The sequence below is a fragment of the Astatotilapia calliptera genome, chromosome 23 (genome assembly GCF_900246225.1).
Source record: "Astatotilapia calliptera chromosome 23, fAstCal1.2, whole genome shotgun sequence".
Classification (NCBI taxonomy): domain Eukaryota; kingdom Metazoa; phylum Chordata; class Actinopteri; order Cichliformes; family Cichlidae; genus Astatotilapia; species Astatotilapia calliptera.
Genome location: NC_039323.1, coordinates 5278629 through 5295210, shown reverse-complemented (window position 1 = coordinate 5295210; position 16582 = coordinate 5278629).

Below are 16582 nucleotides of genomic sequence, written 5' to 3'. Positions count from 1 at the left end.
ACACTAAATTGAGCAGAATAACAAGACTCGCCTTTTTCTTTTAAGGCTAAAGGATATATTGAGGTTCCAAATGTTTTCATTTAAATGTTTTTTTAACTAATATTCATGATTCAAATAACTATATAAAGTTTCTAAATTTAAACATTACTAAAACTTTATATTAAAATCATTCTTAATAGATGATTTAACATTTTATTTAATCAGAGTGAGATCTGCTCAAATACACGAAAGATCAGCATCACTACTGTAGTACAGCATAATTTTCCCTAAATTGCATTAACTGAGAAGTTTTTAGGGCATTTTTTTGTGCAGTCTTCATTGGAGTGACTCTTATGTGGACTGTTCATTTGTGTGCGAGAGAGTGTCGTTCACTCCACTGCAGCTTTTCTCATTCTGACTGCCCATTGCTTTTTATTTGCTTAGGTATTGATTGAATGTGGTGCACCCTCTGAAGTAATAGTTGCTGAAAGCATTTACAGCCATCACTCAATTTATCCTGGCCAGTTTCACATGTCATTCTTCTTCTGGTTATGACCAAACAAATAAGTCATCAGTTCTGTCTAAGATCAAATTATTATTCAAGTCGAAAATGAAATGTAGACACATGTGCGCCGAGGTTGCGGCAGTAGGTAAATTTGCAATTTTTATGTGCATTTTGTGCAGTTTTTTTCTTTACTATGCTCAAATGCATGAATTTTATTTTGCAGAGATTATCGAGCTGAAGTGATCACGAAAGCTTCTAGCTGCAATTATTGCCGCGCATTCATGTTCAGCAGAAGACTGATCTCTATTCATTTCAAGCATTGCAGTTTTCTATTTAAATGACAGCCATTATTTCCTAAAAAGTGAGTCATTTAAAATATTGAACCTCTTTCAGTTATAATGATAATTAAGGTAATTGGTTGAACAGGCTAAGATCTTTTTCGGGCCATTTTATTTGCCAAGATACACTTGATAGACCAAACTAAATCCACTTCAATGATACTCAAGCAAATTCCTTATGTGAAACTACCCTTCTTAGGAAGTAATTCCTGAGTCAAGTGCTGCTGCTGTGGTTTCCTCGGAGCTGCAACACTGAGCCCCAAGTCTGATTATAGACTCAGGGAAAAACAGTCAGGCATTTATCCAAGTCACTGATTATGTCATTTCAACAGGCTGCAAACACTCAGACTGGGTAGACAGCTCTGAGGGGAGAATTATGAAGCCGGACTGGAATGGAGGCTGTATGAAAAGGAAATGAAAATGGAGTAGTGCTGTATGTGTGATTAAACTGCCTGCTTACCGGCAAAAGGCCACGCTGGTGTAACACAGGCCTGAGATTTGGCCATAATGAAAATGTGAAGGTGGTGGGGTTTGAACCCTCTGAATGATGTGTATGAGCACACACACACACACAGACACACTCTCTGGTGGCTGCACATGAGTTATATAGTGTATGTATGTGCTCAGGTTGAATGGTTTATATGATGGCCCGTTAAGAAAGACCACAGATGTAATTTGAGACACAAAGCACAGAAGAATAATTCAAGGAAAAACATCCTTCTCCAGTTAAAGAAAAAACAATTTAAAAAAATAAAAAAATTTGTAGGTGACATGCAAATTAGACCACCATGCCCACATAAATATTACATTTAACCATTTGGATTCAGAGCCAGAATCCCAGTCATGAAGCGTGGGAACAGACTAAATTAGGAGGTGAGGGGTCTGTGCGGTGGAGGGGGTTTCAGTTAGTTCACGGCCAGACACCCCAGCTGCACTGACTTCCATTCAGAAACAGGTTAAGGAGGACCTCAAAGGTCAAGGTTAGAGGGAGTGGGGGGAAAGGGGTCATCACTGCAGCATAGAGCAATATGCGTGTGTGTAGGTGTGTGTGTGTGTGTGTGTGTGTGCCATTCATCTGTCGTGCGTTCCTTGCTGGCTGGTTCACTTGTCTGTAAGCTGACTGCATGTTTGCTTAGTTTATAAGCTGCTTCTTATTGCCTCGCTCCAGGGACAACTTGAACAGAGAAGCAAGGGAACCCAACCCCCTTCTGTCAGCCTCTGGCCAGTTTCCAGCCGGCCCTGAGCCAAATCGAGCCAGAAATCAGACCTGCAGCCTAGTACACCCCCTGGTCAAACAACCCCCAGTGAAACGCAGTCAAACCTAGTCAGACACTTTGACAGCCCCCCCCCCCCCCCACCCACCCCCCCCCCCCCGTCTGTCTCAGTCTGCTGCCTTCTGTAATTTAGCATGTTGGCTCAGGATTAATCAAATGTGCATACCTTAATCAGAAATATCTTTCATTACATGTCACTTTGGAAAGCCTTGAATGGACACATGTAGAAAGAAATATAATTATGAATTAGCAAATGTGATAGATAGATAGATAGATAGATAGATAGATAGATAGATAGACAGACAGACAGACAGACAGACAGACAGACATTGACCATAGACCATGCGCTAATTTGATGTGCCATCATCTTCATCATATGGCATTTTCTTTGGTATCGAAATGCAGCAGATCACTGCCATTTCATTAAATCATCCAGGAGGTGAGTCCATGATCATGTGGCACATTAAGCAAGTTATGTTTGACATGAGCAGTGTAACCCCTTTAAGAGGAGGGACTGCAGCACATGAGGAGAGGAGAAAGACAGGATGTGGAGGCAGATGAGGAACAGAGAGGACAGTGGAAGTGAGGGAAGAAATGGAGAGAAGCAGAGCCACAAGCTAACCCACCCTGCGGTTGCCTGCTTCCATTCTTCATCGGGTACTTATGGTTCATTAGACTGTCTGAAAGAAAGACCCGCTTTCCCTCATCACCTCAATAGACTAGTCCCCCTCTCTCTTCCATAGCCTGGAGGGTTCTCCTACAAAAAAAAAACCTCCCATACCCTCGTTTTCCTTCTCATTTCTGCCTCCGTCTCTTAATCGTCTCAACTCGCCCTGAAATCAAGCTTAGTAACAGCAGTTTTGTGAGCCCCTCTGGTCCACCCCCCCACCCCCCTGCTTCCATCTCCTATCATCCTCCGATCCCCACCAGCTCCCCTTCTCTGCTCATTCACTCACCTTGGTCAGACACACCACCCACCCACTGCTTAAATCCCTATCAGCATGTCAAGTAAATGTCTTCCCAGCTGGGGTTGACGCACACACACACAAACGCACATGCTGAAATATAAATGCACTACACACACAATCTTTTGCTTGCTTCTGGGGTTTAGCCTTCCTCCCTGCTGACCCTTTTCACCCCTGTTTTGCTCTCTTCCCCTTCCCGCCGACTTTCTTTCCCCCTCTGCCTCTCCTCAGGCACCGATCTGACAGGATGGTTTGGCTAGCTGACTGTATGTGCAAGAGGTTTATCACAGAGCTTCACTGCACTCCTTCTGTTGCCTGCCTGTTTTTATTTTCAAAATTAAAGTGCTTTCTCCAAAAGCCACTCGGTACCTTAGGCCATGCTCACCTTTACATCCCATCTTTTTGATTAAAAGGTTAGTGGAATCCTATCCTCTAAATTTGTTACAGTAAAATCTGGTCAGTTTATCTTCTAATACAATCTCCAGCTGCAATATCTGGGCTGTGTGTTAAGAAATAGCTCTCATATCTGCCATATTTTGAAGTCGCTCTACTGCAGAATACTTATTTTTTCCAGAAGGGATGTAATATGAAGCCAGGAATGTTCTTTAACACAGGTTTTTGCAATTTTTCTTTGCAGATTCCTTTTTCAGATGAATACTTTAAAAAAATAATTTTTTGTTATTAATTTTGCATTATCTACCATAGTTACATCTTTCACTAAAATGTTGTTGCTGGGAGATTTATAAATATATTTTGATGAAGGCATCTATGATTTGAAGAGATCAGGTTCACCTATCGCGAGAGAACCTTTGTTTGTTTGCAAATGGCTGCGGTTGTTTATCGTAGTATTTAGGGAATAAGAGATTTCCTTATTCATCTAAATTGTCACAAACCTAGTCTTGATCTAATCTCCCACCAGCTGAAGTCTTAGCCTCCTGGGTTGTAAAAATAATTTGTGCAATTTGAGTTTGTTCATATACACTGCTGATATCATTAACATACAGGGGGGGCAGTCATTACTGAGCTCCCAGCAGACCGCAAAACAAAAATCTCACCCTGGTTCTTCTCAGAATAAGTGACCGTTTCCCGTTTGAAGCAACCCCCCACCCTTTGTACCACATTTCAATCATTACGCTGATTTTTGGGGACAATGACGAGCAAAGGCGAATTCTCAGCAGTGCCTCAGTCAACATACCACAATCTTTATGTAAATGTATTCAGATGCATTCTCAGCCCTCTAGACCATCATCTCTGCTGGGTGGATGTGGTGGAGGCTGTTCAGTCTTATCTTCTCCTGTAGCAGGCTGAAAAACGCGCAGCACGGTTGGTGAAGCATATTGCGAGGTGGACCCCTGCCAACGTGCGTGAGAAACCCCTATTAAACCCTATGTTTATGTTGGGGTTGTGATTTACAAATGTGCGTTTTCGTGCCTTAAGGCATGTGCACCCCCTATGCCGTTTTGCTTTTTCATCAGGCGCACAGCAGACAGCAATAGAATAGCGAGGACGGGTCCTTGCTGCGTGTGGAAGGGGAGGGGAATAAGAGAGAGATAGAGAAGTGTGCATGTGTGCATTTTCATCTTATTAGGTGCTCTTCTCTGGAGCTCGGTATTCTGCTCATATTGAGATATTTCCTGAGCATGCTGACACAATTATGCACGCCAAGCAACTGTGTATGGCTGTGCTCCTTGACTCCGGTTCATCTCTAATGCGCTGAACTTGACACTCGGCAAGTTCATTGTTATTCATTTCACTGTCATCCAGGGTGCCCTGCGAGACTGTCCAAGTCTCCAGCCTAGGTTGTCCTGGCAGGACTGTGTTTGTCACACAAGTGTGCACACACACAAACATCCACACAAACCTATTGTTTCAGCATCAGGATGGTTGTAGTCCTCCGGGTAAAGGTGTGTGCTGACTGGATCGGAGGATGCAGTGAGATGGTGCAGTTTGTCTGTGACTTAGTAGCACCGCGTTGAGCTGCAGCAAAGTTCAGATCTCTGGTGAATAGGCGCAACGAGAGCAGATGTACAGTTTTTCTGCGTAGGCTGATATTTGTTTCATTGAGGTGAGGAGTTGGATTTGAAATATTAAAATGTCATTTTGTGTTTGACTTCAGCTTTTTCGTTTTTGTGTTCATTTTATGTCACCAAATTAAAAACCATTAAACCATTTCTCACTCAAACACCCTTAAAATAAGTGTGTTCTTCCCCTCTTGTTTTCTTGCCCTTTACTGTCTCCTTTCTAGGGTTTTTTTTTTTAACTTTCTCCTTCTGTCACTAGAAAACCAGGGGCTGCAGTTTGCTTAGCCGAGTCCATAAAGAGGCATCTTAAAAAGCTGTGTTAACAGACCAACAAAGCTTTAAATGTGCCCCCCTCTGTGAGAGGGTGGTTCCCATAGGGATGTGGCGTGGCGCTCCATTGGTAGGCTTCTATCCGGCTTCTCATTCAGCCCAACGCTCAGTCACGGTCACTTATGGTAGGAGGAGAAATCACACAATTCAGCCTAGGCCTGATCCAATGACATGTTTTTTTAATGAGGTGGCTCTATGTCTTTGTTTGGGCACCAAATTCAAGTCCAGACCTGAGCAAGTCCTGCTGAATAAGATGCAAGGCCATGGCCGGGCACAACTTAGCACACAAAAAACCCACAAAGAGCTGAGCTTCTGTTGAGCTAGTGAATAGGTCTCTACTTTCACACTGCTCCTCTGTGAACATGACAAGCAAGCAGGGCCATACTTAATTTTAACTTCTTATTTCTGATGGGAGTTTTAATGTAGCATTTGTTGTCCCCTTAGCTTGAGGACAAGCTCAAAACCCTTATATATATTTTATCAGGATTCAGTGGCACTCAAAGGAATTGCCTGGAAGCTAATTTTACACCTTCTAGTTATTTTTTCCAGGGTCATACACCAACGGATTTCTTTCTTTTTCATTTTCGCCAGCCCTGGTGTCTTTTTCAGAAAACGCCACACCATATATCACACATATGTGCATTTGTCATACGGCATGTGTACATCTGCAAGCATGCCAGGCGCTCACTGGTTTGTATGTTCAGGGGTGAGGACTGTCATTAAACTGTCTGCCTGCATCACTAGACTCAACCATCACCCAGGCTGGCTGTCCATTCTGCTTCATGCTAGGTCTTAGAACAACACACACACACAGTCAGATTCACTTGGCCTGTAGCCAGGATTCACATACACAAAGCATACAGTCTGCCTCTTCACATTGATATGAAAGATTACATTAGCAAATACAGATATTTTTATGTTCATGCTGCACAAGTTTCATTTTAAAGTTTCATTTTTTTATTCAAATTTCAAGCCAAAAAATTGAAAAAAGTGATGCTTCATAGATTTTTTATACATATATATATATATATTTTTTTTTTTTTTTGCAGGAAAAACTCTTTGAAAATATTAGTTGTGGTCATACTCCCAACCTGTCCAGCTTGTGAAGCCCTAAAATGAAGCGGTGTCCATTTGTGACCCCCTCATAATAAAAGAAAATTAAATGAAAAGGGATTTTTCTTTTCAACGTGTTTTTAGGTCAATTATTTCATAGACATATAGAGGTTAAAAAAAATCTGTTTCTTCTTGTCTCTTTAACCAGGGTAGCATTTTTTTTCTGTAATGTTAAATAGGTTCATAAGGCCAGGTTACCACTTCCAATTTCAACAAATGAAAAGAAAAACTAAGAAAATTTTGTTACTTAAAAATGAATAAAAATGTGCATATGAAAAAAAAACCCTTTTAAATGTTTTGCCAAGTTAAGCACACTACAATAAACCACAGTCTGCCCACTGGACCTGTGTGCCCAAGTGCTAAAGCATCCTTAAACCCTCTCATACAGCCAACCCATCAGCCGGGCTACTTGTCTCTGATTTAGTCCGACTCTGTTCTTTGCTCATGTTCAAGGCTGTGGTAATGGGGAATTAGTATGCAGAGAAGCAGACAGACGGCCCTGTGGATCCAATAGGTAGCCAGACTGGAGAAGTAGGCTGGAGTGGGGGGAAAGAGCATGTTGTTCACTTCTCCTCCTTCTATCCTCCCGCTCCCCTTCCATCACCCTTTCTTCGCCTCGTTCCCCATGCCCTGTCCCAAACCTTAATGGGACGTCAGACGGACAGCCTCGCCTGAATTGAGCAGGGACAACAGCCTGCAACCCCCTTGTTGTCTTTCCAAAAAAGAGACTCCCCCATCCCCCTCTTTCCCCCATGCCCCATTTGCTCTCACACGGCTAGCACCCATAGCTGCTCTCCTCAGTTCTCAGGGCTATTGAAGGGGTTCCAGACACCCTCCACTCTTCAGCCCCTCAGCCTAACTCTGCATAAATTAGACACGTCTCCCTGGTGCCTCGTCAGCCGCTCGGGGCACGCCTGGCCCCAGGTCTGCCATCTTCCAATCTGCTGCTCTTGCCCCCCCCTCATGCTGTCACCTTCTGTCTCCCCATCTCCACCATCTACTGTATTTTATCAGTCCTCAATCTTCTTCTATATCATCTTGAGAATTGTGTCCAAGTTCTTCCAAAATCACAGTCACTACCCCTTCTGCTTCTGCTTTTGTCAATTTTCCACTTCCTTTTTCTTCTTTTTTCCCCCCTTAAATCCCCTGACACACTCACTCCTACCTAACCCGCTTTATATTCTCCACATTCTCTCTGTCTGCTTTTCTTATCCTGCTAGCAGTTTCTTATCCATATCTACCAAGCCTTTTCCTCTCCTCTCCTCTCCTTTCCTTTCCTCTCCTCTCCTCTCCTCTCCTTTTCAGCCAGGATATTGTTTACATCTGTCTTGGTAATCACCGACAGAGCCTCTCTAGACCTCACAGATGTTGCAATAATACAGGGGATTAGAAGGCTTAACACTCTGGCTTATTTAGGGAGTTTTCCCAATGGCGTGGTAGCGAAGCTCGTCAGCTCTTCTGAATTTGACCTTTTTTCTGTTTCACTCACTTGTGCCGAGATCCTGCAGTCTCTCTCCTCTTTGATTTGTGATTTTTCTCTGTCTCTCTCTCTTTTTTTTTTTTTACAAGAGTCAGGCATGCTGATTTCTTTCCCAGATTGGTCCTCTGGGCTCCCAATTCCAGCAGATACATCAGTTGTTTGGTTTAAATAACAGCTAAAATACTTTATATACTCTATGACAGGAAGGACATGCTATCTTTTTTATTCACAAGCCCTTTAATCCGGTGTCATAGTAGCTATCTTACATACTGTATGAGTTTATCCTTGGCATCCTCTAGCCTTGCAAGAATAACAACCCAGTGTAGCTAGGTAGCTATGTGCTAGCTTCTTTCGTTGCTCACTATGATGAGGGCTGGACCTCCCGCGTCTCCTCTGGTCTCCTCTTTACTTCAGCATTGAACGATAATTGGATGGCCTTCTCAGACTCAGCATCTCTGCTGCCCCTCTCTGCTGTACAATGCCACTCGTGTTTTATGACCAAGCAAATCCTGCATCTGAGACTGTGTGTGTGTGCGCGCCTGTTTGGGTCAATGTATTTCTGTCTGGATTCTAATCCCAAAGGTGATATTAGTCTCATAGGGGGCAACCCTTCCCCCTTAAGCACGCGTGTGTGTGTGTATCTGTGTTTGTGCTTCAGGCATTGGGGTCAGCCAGGAAGCCCAGACAGGGCTCTATCTTGACCTCTGACCCATGACTGTCTGCTTGCTCAGGGGTCATGCACATTCGCGATGCAGACAGCTGATAGACGCACAAACACACGGACATGCACTTGCCTTCATGCGCCCTCCCCCATCTAGTAAACATTAACAGTTTGGTATGTCTGGGGTGATGATGACAAAGGCAGCATCATCGTCACTGCATATCTGCAGAGAGCTCATGTGATTTAAATAAAGTACATCTTCATGTGAAACAGCTCTTCCTGTTGGTGGTTTTCTGCAGAAATCCCCATATGCTTAATTAACATACACTAAAGGACACTTGGAATTAGAAGAATATTTCTGGACTAACTGCACAGTTTTGCATTGCATGCAGTATTGCATTTTCTATTCACTAATGAGTCTCTTTTTTACATGCTTGTATCTTCACAGATGCAGTCAGAAAAGCCACCGTGAAGATAAAATTGACTCTTGAGCTTCCACCTGAATAACAAAGCGTGCACGCTATCTGTAGCCAATTTCTTTGAACACGTTTAGCCTTGGCCACATATGGAAAATGCCACCTCTACACCTGCAAGAGCAGTCACTTAGACACACATCATTAGAGTCTGATTATCCTCTGTCTAGGCGCTCGTCTTTGTGGATGGTAACAGGTAAGTCAGTGCTGCTTCTAAAAGGTAAGTTTAGAGGTTGAATCAATTTAAGTGCTGTCTAAAGTGTAAAATGGAGCTTCCGAACAATATTTTCCAAAATTAGTTTCATTAGATATGAATTACTATATTTGAGACCAATTTTAGGTCGGAGATTGGATGAGACCACAAGGGGTCTTTCTTTTTCACTCTGTAATTTACATTCAAGTATTTGATTGTAAAATCATTCAACGAGAGTTTGCTGTTGTTGAATTACTTTCCTCTTTGCTGGTGCGACATTATGTACACATGTATATTTAGAGAATCTTTTTCTATAAAGAAATACGTTCATCACAAAACACTGAACGATATTGCAAAATGCCAAAAGTGTTGTTCTAATGGGATATTCATATTTTGAATAAAGTTGATCAATTTGTGAAATGAAAAACTGCCTGTGTTGGGTTTTCTTTCTACTGAAGTATCATTTTTATATCTGCCAGAAATGTTTGTTTTTAATAGTTGTGATTATACCTGAAGCATACAGTAAAGTTATAGGACTGATCATGTTTCATATTTTCAATAATGTCAAATAATTCAATAAAAACACAAACAGCAATAATTTTGGTATTACTTTCCAAAGCTTGATATGTCTTATTGCTCACTGGAATTTACTTTGCCAATACACTATGCTCGCTCCTAATTACTTTTTCCAAATGACTTCTCTAACAAATATGCTCTTTAGTCTTGTTGGGGTCCAATTTGCTAGAAGCTACAGTTCCCAGCTGCCTTAGGAAATCATTTGGCCTACTAAAAAAATATCTTCCACTGTGGGTTTTGGCCACTGTTATTTGTGGCTAAAACCCACAGATAGAATCCGACTGGGAAAGTTTTGAGAGGTGTTTAACAAATTTCTGGTTTCGCCACTTTCACAGGCTTTAATGACAACAAACACACTGAGCTTGATCCTTTAGCACAGCACAACAAAGCACAGATGCTTCATTTTCTGAAGCTATAGGAACCTGTTTATTTAGATTACTCTGATTATTCCAGCAGTGGCTGAAGGGTTGGAAGGGGAACAGTTAAAGCAAGTGGCCTAAATCTGTAGTGTCAATTAGGTGCCTTTGTATGTGAGCAGCAGGGGTGTTGAAGCGAATTGCTGAAGCTGAAGGAAACTCTGAACAATGATACACATTTATAACCACATACACACGCATACACAGGCATCGGTCCTATTTTTGTGGAGATCACACCTCCTTTTGTTTTCCCTCAACAGCCAGTAGAGGCAATGCCCCAGTGCCCCCAGTGTGCTCCAGTGCTCTGGGTGAAATGGGCTCCCATGCTCTCCTTTCAAGCCCCCTCCCCGCACTCTCCCCCAACCATGCTGTCCCCTCGCTCACTCCAGGCTTCCCAGCCCTCGGCCTCCCCGTGAGTGGTCCTGACCTGAAATTAGGCCCAGGCAAGCCACCGTGGCCAGACCGGCATAAAAGGAGATCTGTGTGTGTTTTCGTGTGTATGTGTGTGCACCATGGCCCTGAAAGAAAGTAGGAGATTATCCCATTCTGTGTGTCCAGTCACCAGTGCCGTATTGACCACAGTGGGCCACCCAGGGAGCGTCCAGCCAGCCGTGAGATGGCCTGATATACATGCTTACTGGCCGTGCTAGATTCCCTCACTCTCACCGGGGAGAAGGCCGAGTCCTACTGGCTGAACTCTTTCTAAAGACACTGTATGTGAAGTGACCGACCGTGCACAGGCACACACACACACACAGCTGCTGTCATACACATACACACACATGCATTTCGTCGTAGCCTCTGTACAGTGAAAGACATTGCCATCAGGTCGTTTTCTGTGTCCTGTGAGGCGAGGCGGAGGTCATTGGGAAGGTGGAAAACCTCTTTAATGGTGGCAATGATACCATAACACCTATAGATAGAGTTACGGATCATGTCACATAAAGTCTGTATACAGGTTACAACTCTGACAGCGAGGCCTGCTCCCTCCTGATGGCAAATGTGAAGACAAGCGTAAAAACACACACACACAAAAGAAGGTTGTGTAAAAAAATAGAATTGGTTGTTTTTATTTTACATGTAAGTACATTTATATATTTCATCAGCTTTGTTAGTCATGTCTCCTTTGAATCATTGTGAAATTTCTTGTAGTGTTCTTTTTTCTACCTTTTTATGGTTTCAAATATATCTATAGTACTACATGAAATACAATTAATAAACAGATCACAGAAAAACATTAACACAGCCACGCAAGAGTTTATTAAAAGTCTTTAAAACCTGACCAACACACTAATTTGTTAGCTCATTGAGTTGTAAAAGCAGCCCTTTATTGACCTAAGTAAAGCCTCCGGGGCGAGCTAATTGTCTTTTAATAGCTCAGCTGTTTGTTTGTCAATGAAGAGTCTCTAACATCCTGGTTGTTAGCAGAACAAAGGCCTGTAACAGCAGGACAGAGCTGCACAGAGCTTGGTGGCTAGAAAAACAAATAAACAATTTTAATGCCGGTGTGAATTTTATTGGTTTTTTCATTGCATGTAAACTGTGGCTAAGAAAGCATTTAGATCTTTGTTTATATTCTTTGTGTTAATTCCATTAAATGTGCTGGAAAAAACAAACAGCATCAAAATTTGAAAGCTTTGAATTGTATATTTTAATGAATGATTGAAATTATTTTATTTTAGCACAGAAATATTTGAATTACTATCATTTTTCTCCATCATTTTGGAGCGCATTGTTAGCACCCTTTAAAAAACACACACAAGCAAGTTCTATGATTTGCTGCTTTTGTGCAAGAGGTTAATTATATAAACCACACAGGATAATTAATTTGTTTTAGCACAATAACACAAATCACGAAAAACCAATCAGCTTGAATGAGGAGTCCCAGTAAATAAGATATTTAGCCTGTTATGTACAAGAGCGTATTTCCATGGATTATTTGTGTGCATATATTTCAAAAATGCTCTTAAGTACAGTATGATTTAACTCTCCAAGCTGGGCTCATAAAACAGCATCTTAATTGTCCTTTGTAAGATGACATCAGCTTGGAGTGTATTCTGGGTGTTGTGTGTTTTATAGAGAGACCATCAGCACAAACACTACAAAATAAGGAGCAGCCCTTATTAACTGCATTGCAGTCATCACAAGATGTAGTGCTTTTATTCACACAACACAATCCACTGACAACTGGATCTATTTATTTTACCAGATATTATCATGCTGAGCTCAAATAATTGAGCGACGTTTTCAAACGAGCCAAACGATTAGAGCCACAGAACTCAAAGAAAACACGCAAAGATGTGTACGCCAATGAGCACATGTGGTAATAAGTAAATTAACATAACTAAACAAAAAGTGGGCATCTTTGGATTGCAAATAGGATATACCGCACAGTACAGGTAACGTGTTTTTACTTCATGGCAACAGCACCCAAAGGATCCGAGCTCAGCTGAGGCCCACTGATGCCATTCCAGCATTTGAAAAACCAAACGGAATTCTTATGTAAGTGTTCTAATTCCAGACTCCAATGACTGCTATCATACTCACGTATAATGAAGGGCTGGCTTTATGAAATGTGTTAATGTGATGTTGGAGTGTAAGGGAAGCTGAAATGAGAAAGGAAAAAGGCTGGGAATGAAACCTCTTTTTAATTCTGGTGTATATAACAAAGAAGAAAACAATTCATACTTAAAACCGGTGATCGTGCAATTTTAAATTTTCTCTCACACTCAGGAAGTGTGTGTGTGTCTGTTTGCAGGGGTCATCTCCTTGGCTCCCCTGAACTTGGTACCCCCCCAGACACCAAATAAACTCTTTAGGCCCAGCCCAAAGCACTGAGGAGCAAGTTGGGGGTAACGGGTTTGTTATGGTGGAGTCAGGACATTGATGGGTGGGGCTGTTGAGGGTGGGGGTGTGGAGGGAGAGGCTGTCTCAAAAAGTCCGAGAACTTGGAGCCTAGTTTGTCATGCTAACTGCAGTGATGCCATTGAGTGCGGAGCTAGGGAGCAGAAGGTTCACAGGACCCCGGCCATTCACATGCAAAGTCTGTCAGAGCTTTCTCCTTCATACATCCACCCGCCACACACCCACACACCCACACACCGACCCCCAGTTTCTTCTCAGGCAGAAGAAATAGATACATGTTTATAAACGGGCACACACTCACTGGATGGTGGGTATGGTGTCTCTTCTGTGTGTAGACTATGAGTGCAGAAATGGTGTTACATGAAAAAAAAAAAACAATAGACAAAAATATGATTACTGTTATTAAAATGCATATAAAATGTTCCTTTTAAACATCAATGCTATTGTACAACATTTTGAAAAAGGTCTTCAGACAACATTAATATGCCAGAAAGTCAGAAAATCAGAGCAGTCACAAATTATTTGTGAGAAATAAAGGCAACATTGTTCCCATCAACACTCATCTTTAACGTCCTATGACCTTGACACTACCTTGACAGGCAGTGGCATAAAACTGACCTCATTTCCTGGCTGATTGTGAAAGATAATTTCCTAACTGTACGTTCCAACAAACACAACTTCTATTTAAATTGCTATTTTGGAATCTCTATTAAATCACCCGCACACCCCGATTCTTATTTCTGCTCGCTGCTGTAGGCTGCGCCTCTCATCCGTTTCACCTGATCCAGGGATTGGAGGAAGCTACAACTCATTGCGTGTTGAATATGTTTAAATGCCAAGTGGTGAAAATGTCAGCAGCAGAACAAGCACATACACGTATGCATTTACTCTCTTTAAATGCAAAAATACTATGCAAATGAACTTGTTATCTGCCTCAGGGCTTTAAACAGTGAGTAGAGGTAACACGCATACACTGTGTGTGTGTGTGTGTGTGTGTGTGTGTGTGTGTGTGTGTGTGTGTGTGTGTGCAGGTGCCCAGATTTTATGTGCTCAGATTTATGCATACAAAAAAAAGCATTGAAGGAGTCTCCATTTGTATGTTTGTGTGTGTGGGAAAGTGTGTGTTTGTGCCCCCTCATCTGCACTTGGAGCAGCCGTTCGCAGCCCGTATTTGATTGAGTGAAGGCCAACGCAGCCTGAACACTCCCTCTAATGGAAGAGTGGAGCCCAGCAGCTCAGTAATGCACTGACCCCAGAGCTTTTACAACGCTGCCAGCCGATAAGTGGCAATATGCAGGATCTTATAAAATTAACAAGACTGAGCTATGGGGAGTGGGTGCTCTGAAGGTGGCAGTAGGAGAGGATGACGATCATATAGCACTTGTAAATATCAGCATATGTGCATGGAGGGATTGTAGCTTTTTCCTGACTGAGTTTTATAGTCATGGCAGTGGGATTAGCAATTTTTTTCACCCATTTCTTGGCTTTTTTAAGGGAAGTTTACGGCTAAAGGTTTACAGGCCCGTTTATGTTAGATAAAACATCCCTCAAGGCATTTTAATGCTCGTGAATTTATGGAAGCTGCCTTGGAGACAGGTGCGCAGGAGTCTAACACAGAGCAGGCCTTCAAAGTGATGGCAACTGGATCCCTGCCAGCATTTCCTCTGCAGGACACCACGAGGGGTGTGAACATGTGTGCATATGTTTATCATACATTCTCAACCTTCCAAATCTGTGCTGTGACATCCACAGCAAAGATTCAAAGTCAAATGGCCCCTCTGCCAGGTTGCTCACATCTATTGTGTTACGGGTGAAGAGTGCCTGAATGTTTTCAAGTCTTCTTGTGGAAAATTTTTACTGCCATTGCCACAGTTTCAGCCTAATCTGATTCTTTCCAGTGAAAGGCTTTATAGAAAGCATCCTCCCAGTCCAAACTCCTCACCTTTCTCACACCCTCGGAGACTGGATGCGTGTGTGCGCGCGGGAAGGCTTTTTTGTGTGCATTTCCACCTTATACTGTGCATTTATGTGCAAGTGTGTGTGGCTATTGTCTGCCAGTGCTCCAGCAGGGGCTTCAAAGTGAATTATTCATGCGAGATTTGAATACATGCAAATGGTTCACTCCCCTCCCTTGGCACAGATCCAGGTTACCTATGGCAACGGCGCCTTCAAGAAGCATCCTTCCACCCCTCCTCCTCCTCTTCTTCCTCCGCCCGCTTCTCTCAGGCACCCGCCCTCCAACCATGTTATCTAGCCAGTCGCATTGTTTCGACTATTGCAGTACCTGGGTGGGTGGCTGCACACTGTAGGGTGGCAGGATATCCCATAATTCATAGTCAAGGTCATAAAGGTAGGGAGGGTGGGCGAGAAAAGGTTGGCAGACGGAAAGAGGGCAGCATCCCTCCATCCAGCTCGGATGGGAAGTTCAGGAGACAACACCCAGCCGGCGGTGAAGAATAGAAACAGTTTTTGGGTGCCGAATAATGCGACAGACTGGGGACACACACACTCATATAATTCAGAGTTACTCAGAGCTCATGCGTACCCGCAGCACAAAAAAACAGGATAAGATGGAGGAAAGATTTGAACAAAGCCATCTTCTTCTTAAATATATTTGAGAAAACAGTTTAGAATGACAACTAAAATGTAAAAGTGTCTTAAATATTAAAAATATAAATAGTATTGCAAAGTAATATTCTATCTCAAATCAGTTCCTTTTTTACAAAAGGTTTAGGTGAATGTATTTAAGACGTCACTTAAATTATGTTTTGTAATTTTTATTTAATTTCGTTTGTTTACTTACAACTGCTTTTCGTTTCTGGCTATTTTTCATTTGCTGAGTGATTTTACATTTTTTTGTTGGGTTTTTTGTTTTGCTTTGTTTTGTAATAAAGTTTATTAAAATAATCCAAACATTTTTAAAAAGAAATAAAATTCCCAAATATTAAATATAGAGAAAAGTTATACTGGGATCATATATTGAGGGAAAAGATACAGCACATCAAACATTTATACAGTATTTAAGCATGTTAATTAACCTTTTTGGGATTTATAATTTTAATTTCTCTATATTTTTTAACTGAATAAGTAACTAAGCTGCATGTATGTGTTAAATACAACTCATAAAATAACAGTGAAAAAGCTTCTAAATGAACAAGAGAACAGGCTATGAGGGGCCGTACAAGCCAAAATTTATTCTTTCACTCTCTCACACATACATTCTTCTTCCACACACATATATTTTCACTCTCACACACATATATTTTCACTCTCACACACATACATTCTTCTTCCACACACATATATTTTCACTCTCACACACATATATTTTCACTCTCACACACATACATTCTTCTTTCACACATATATTTTCACTCTCTCACACATACATTC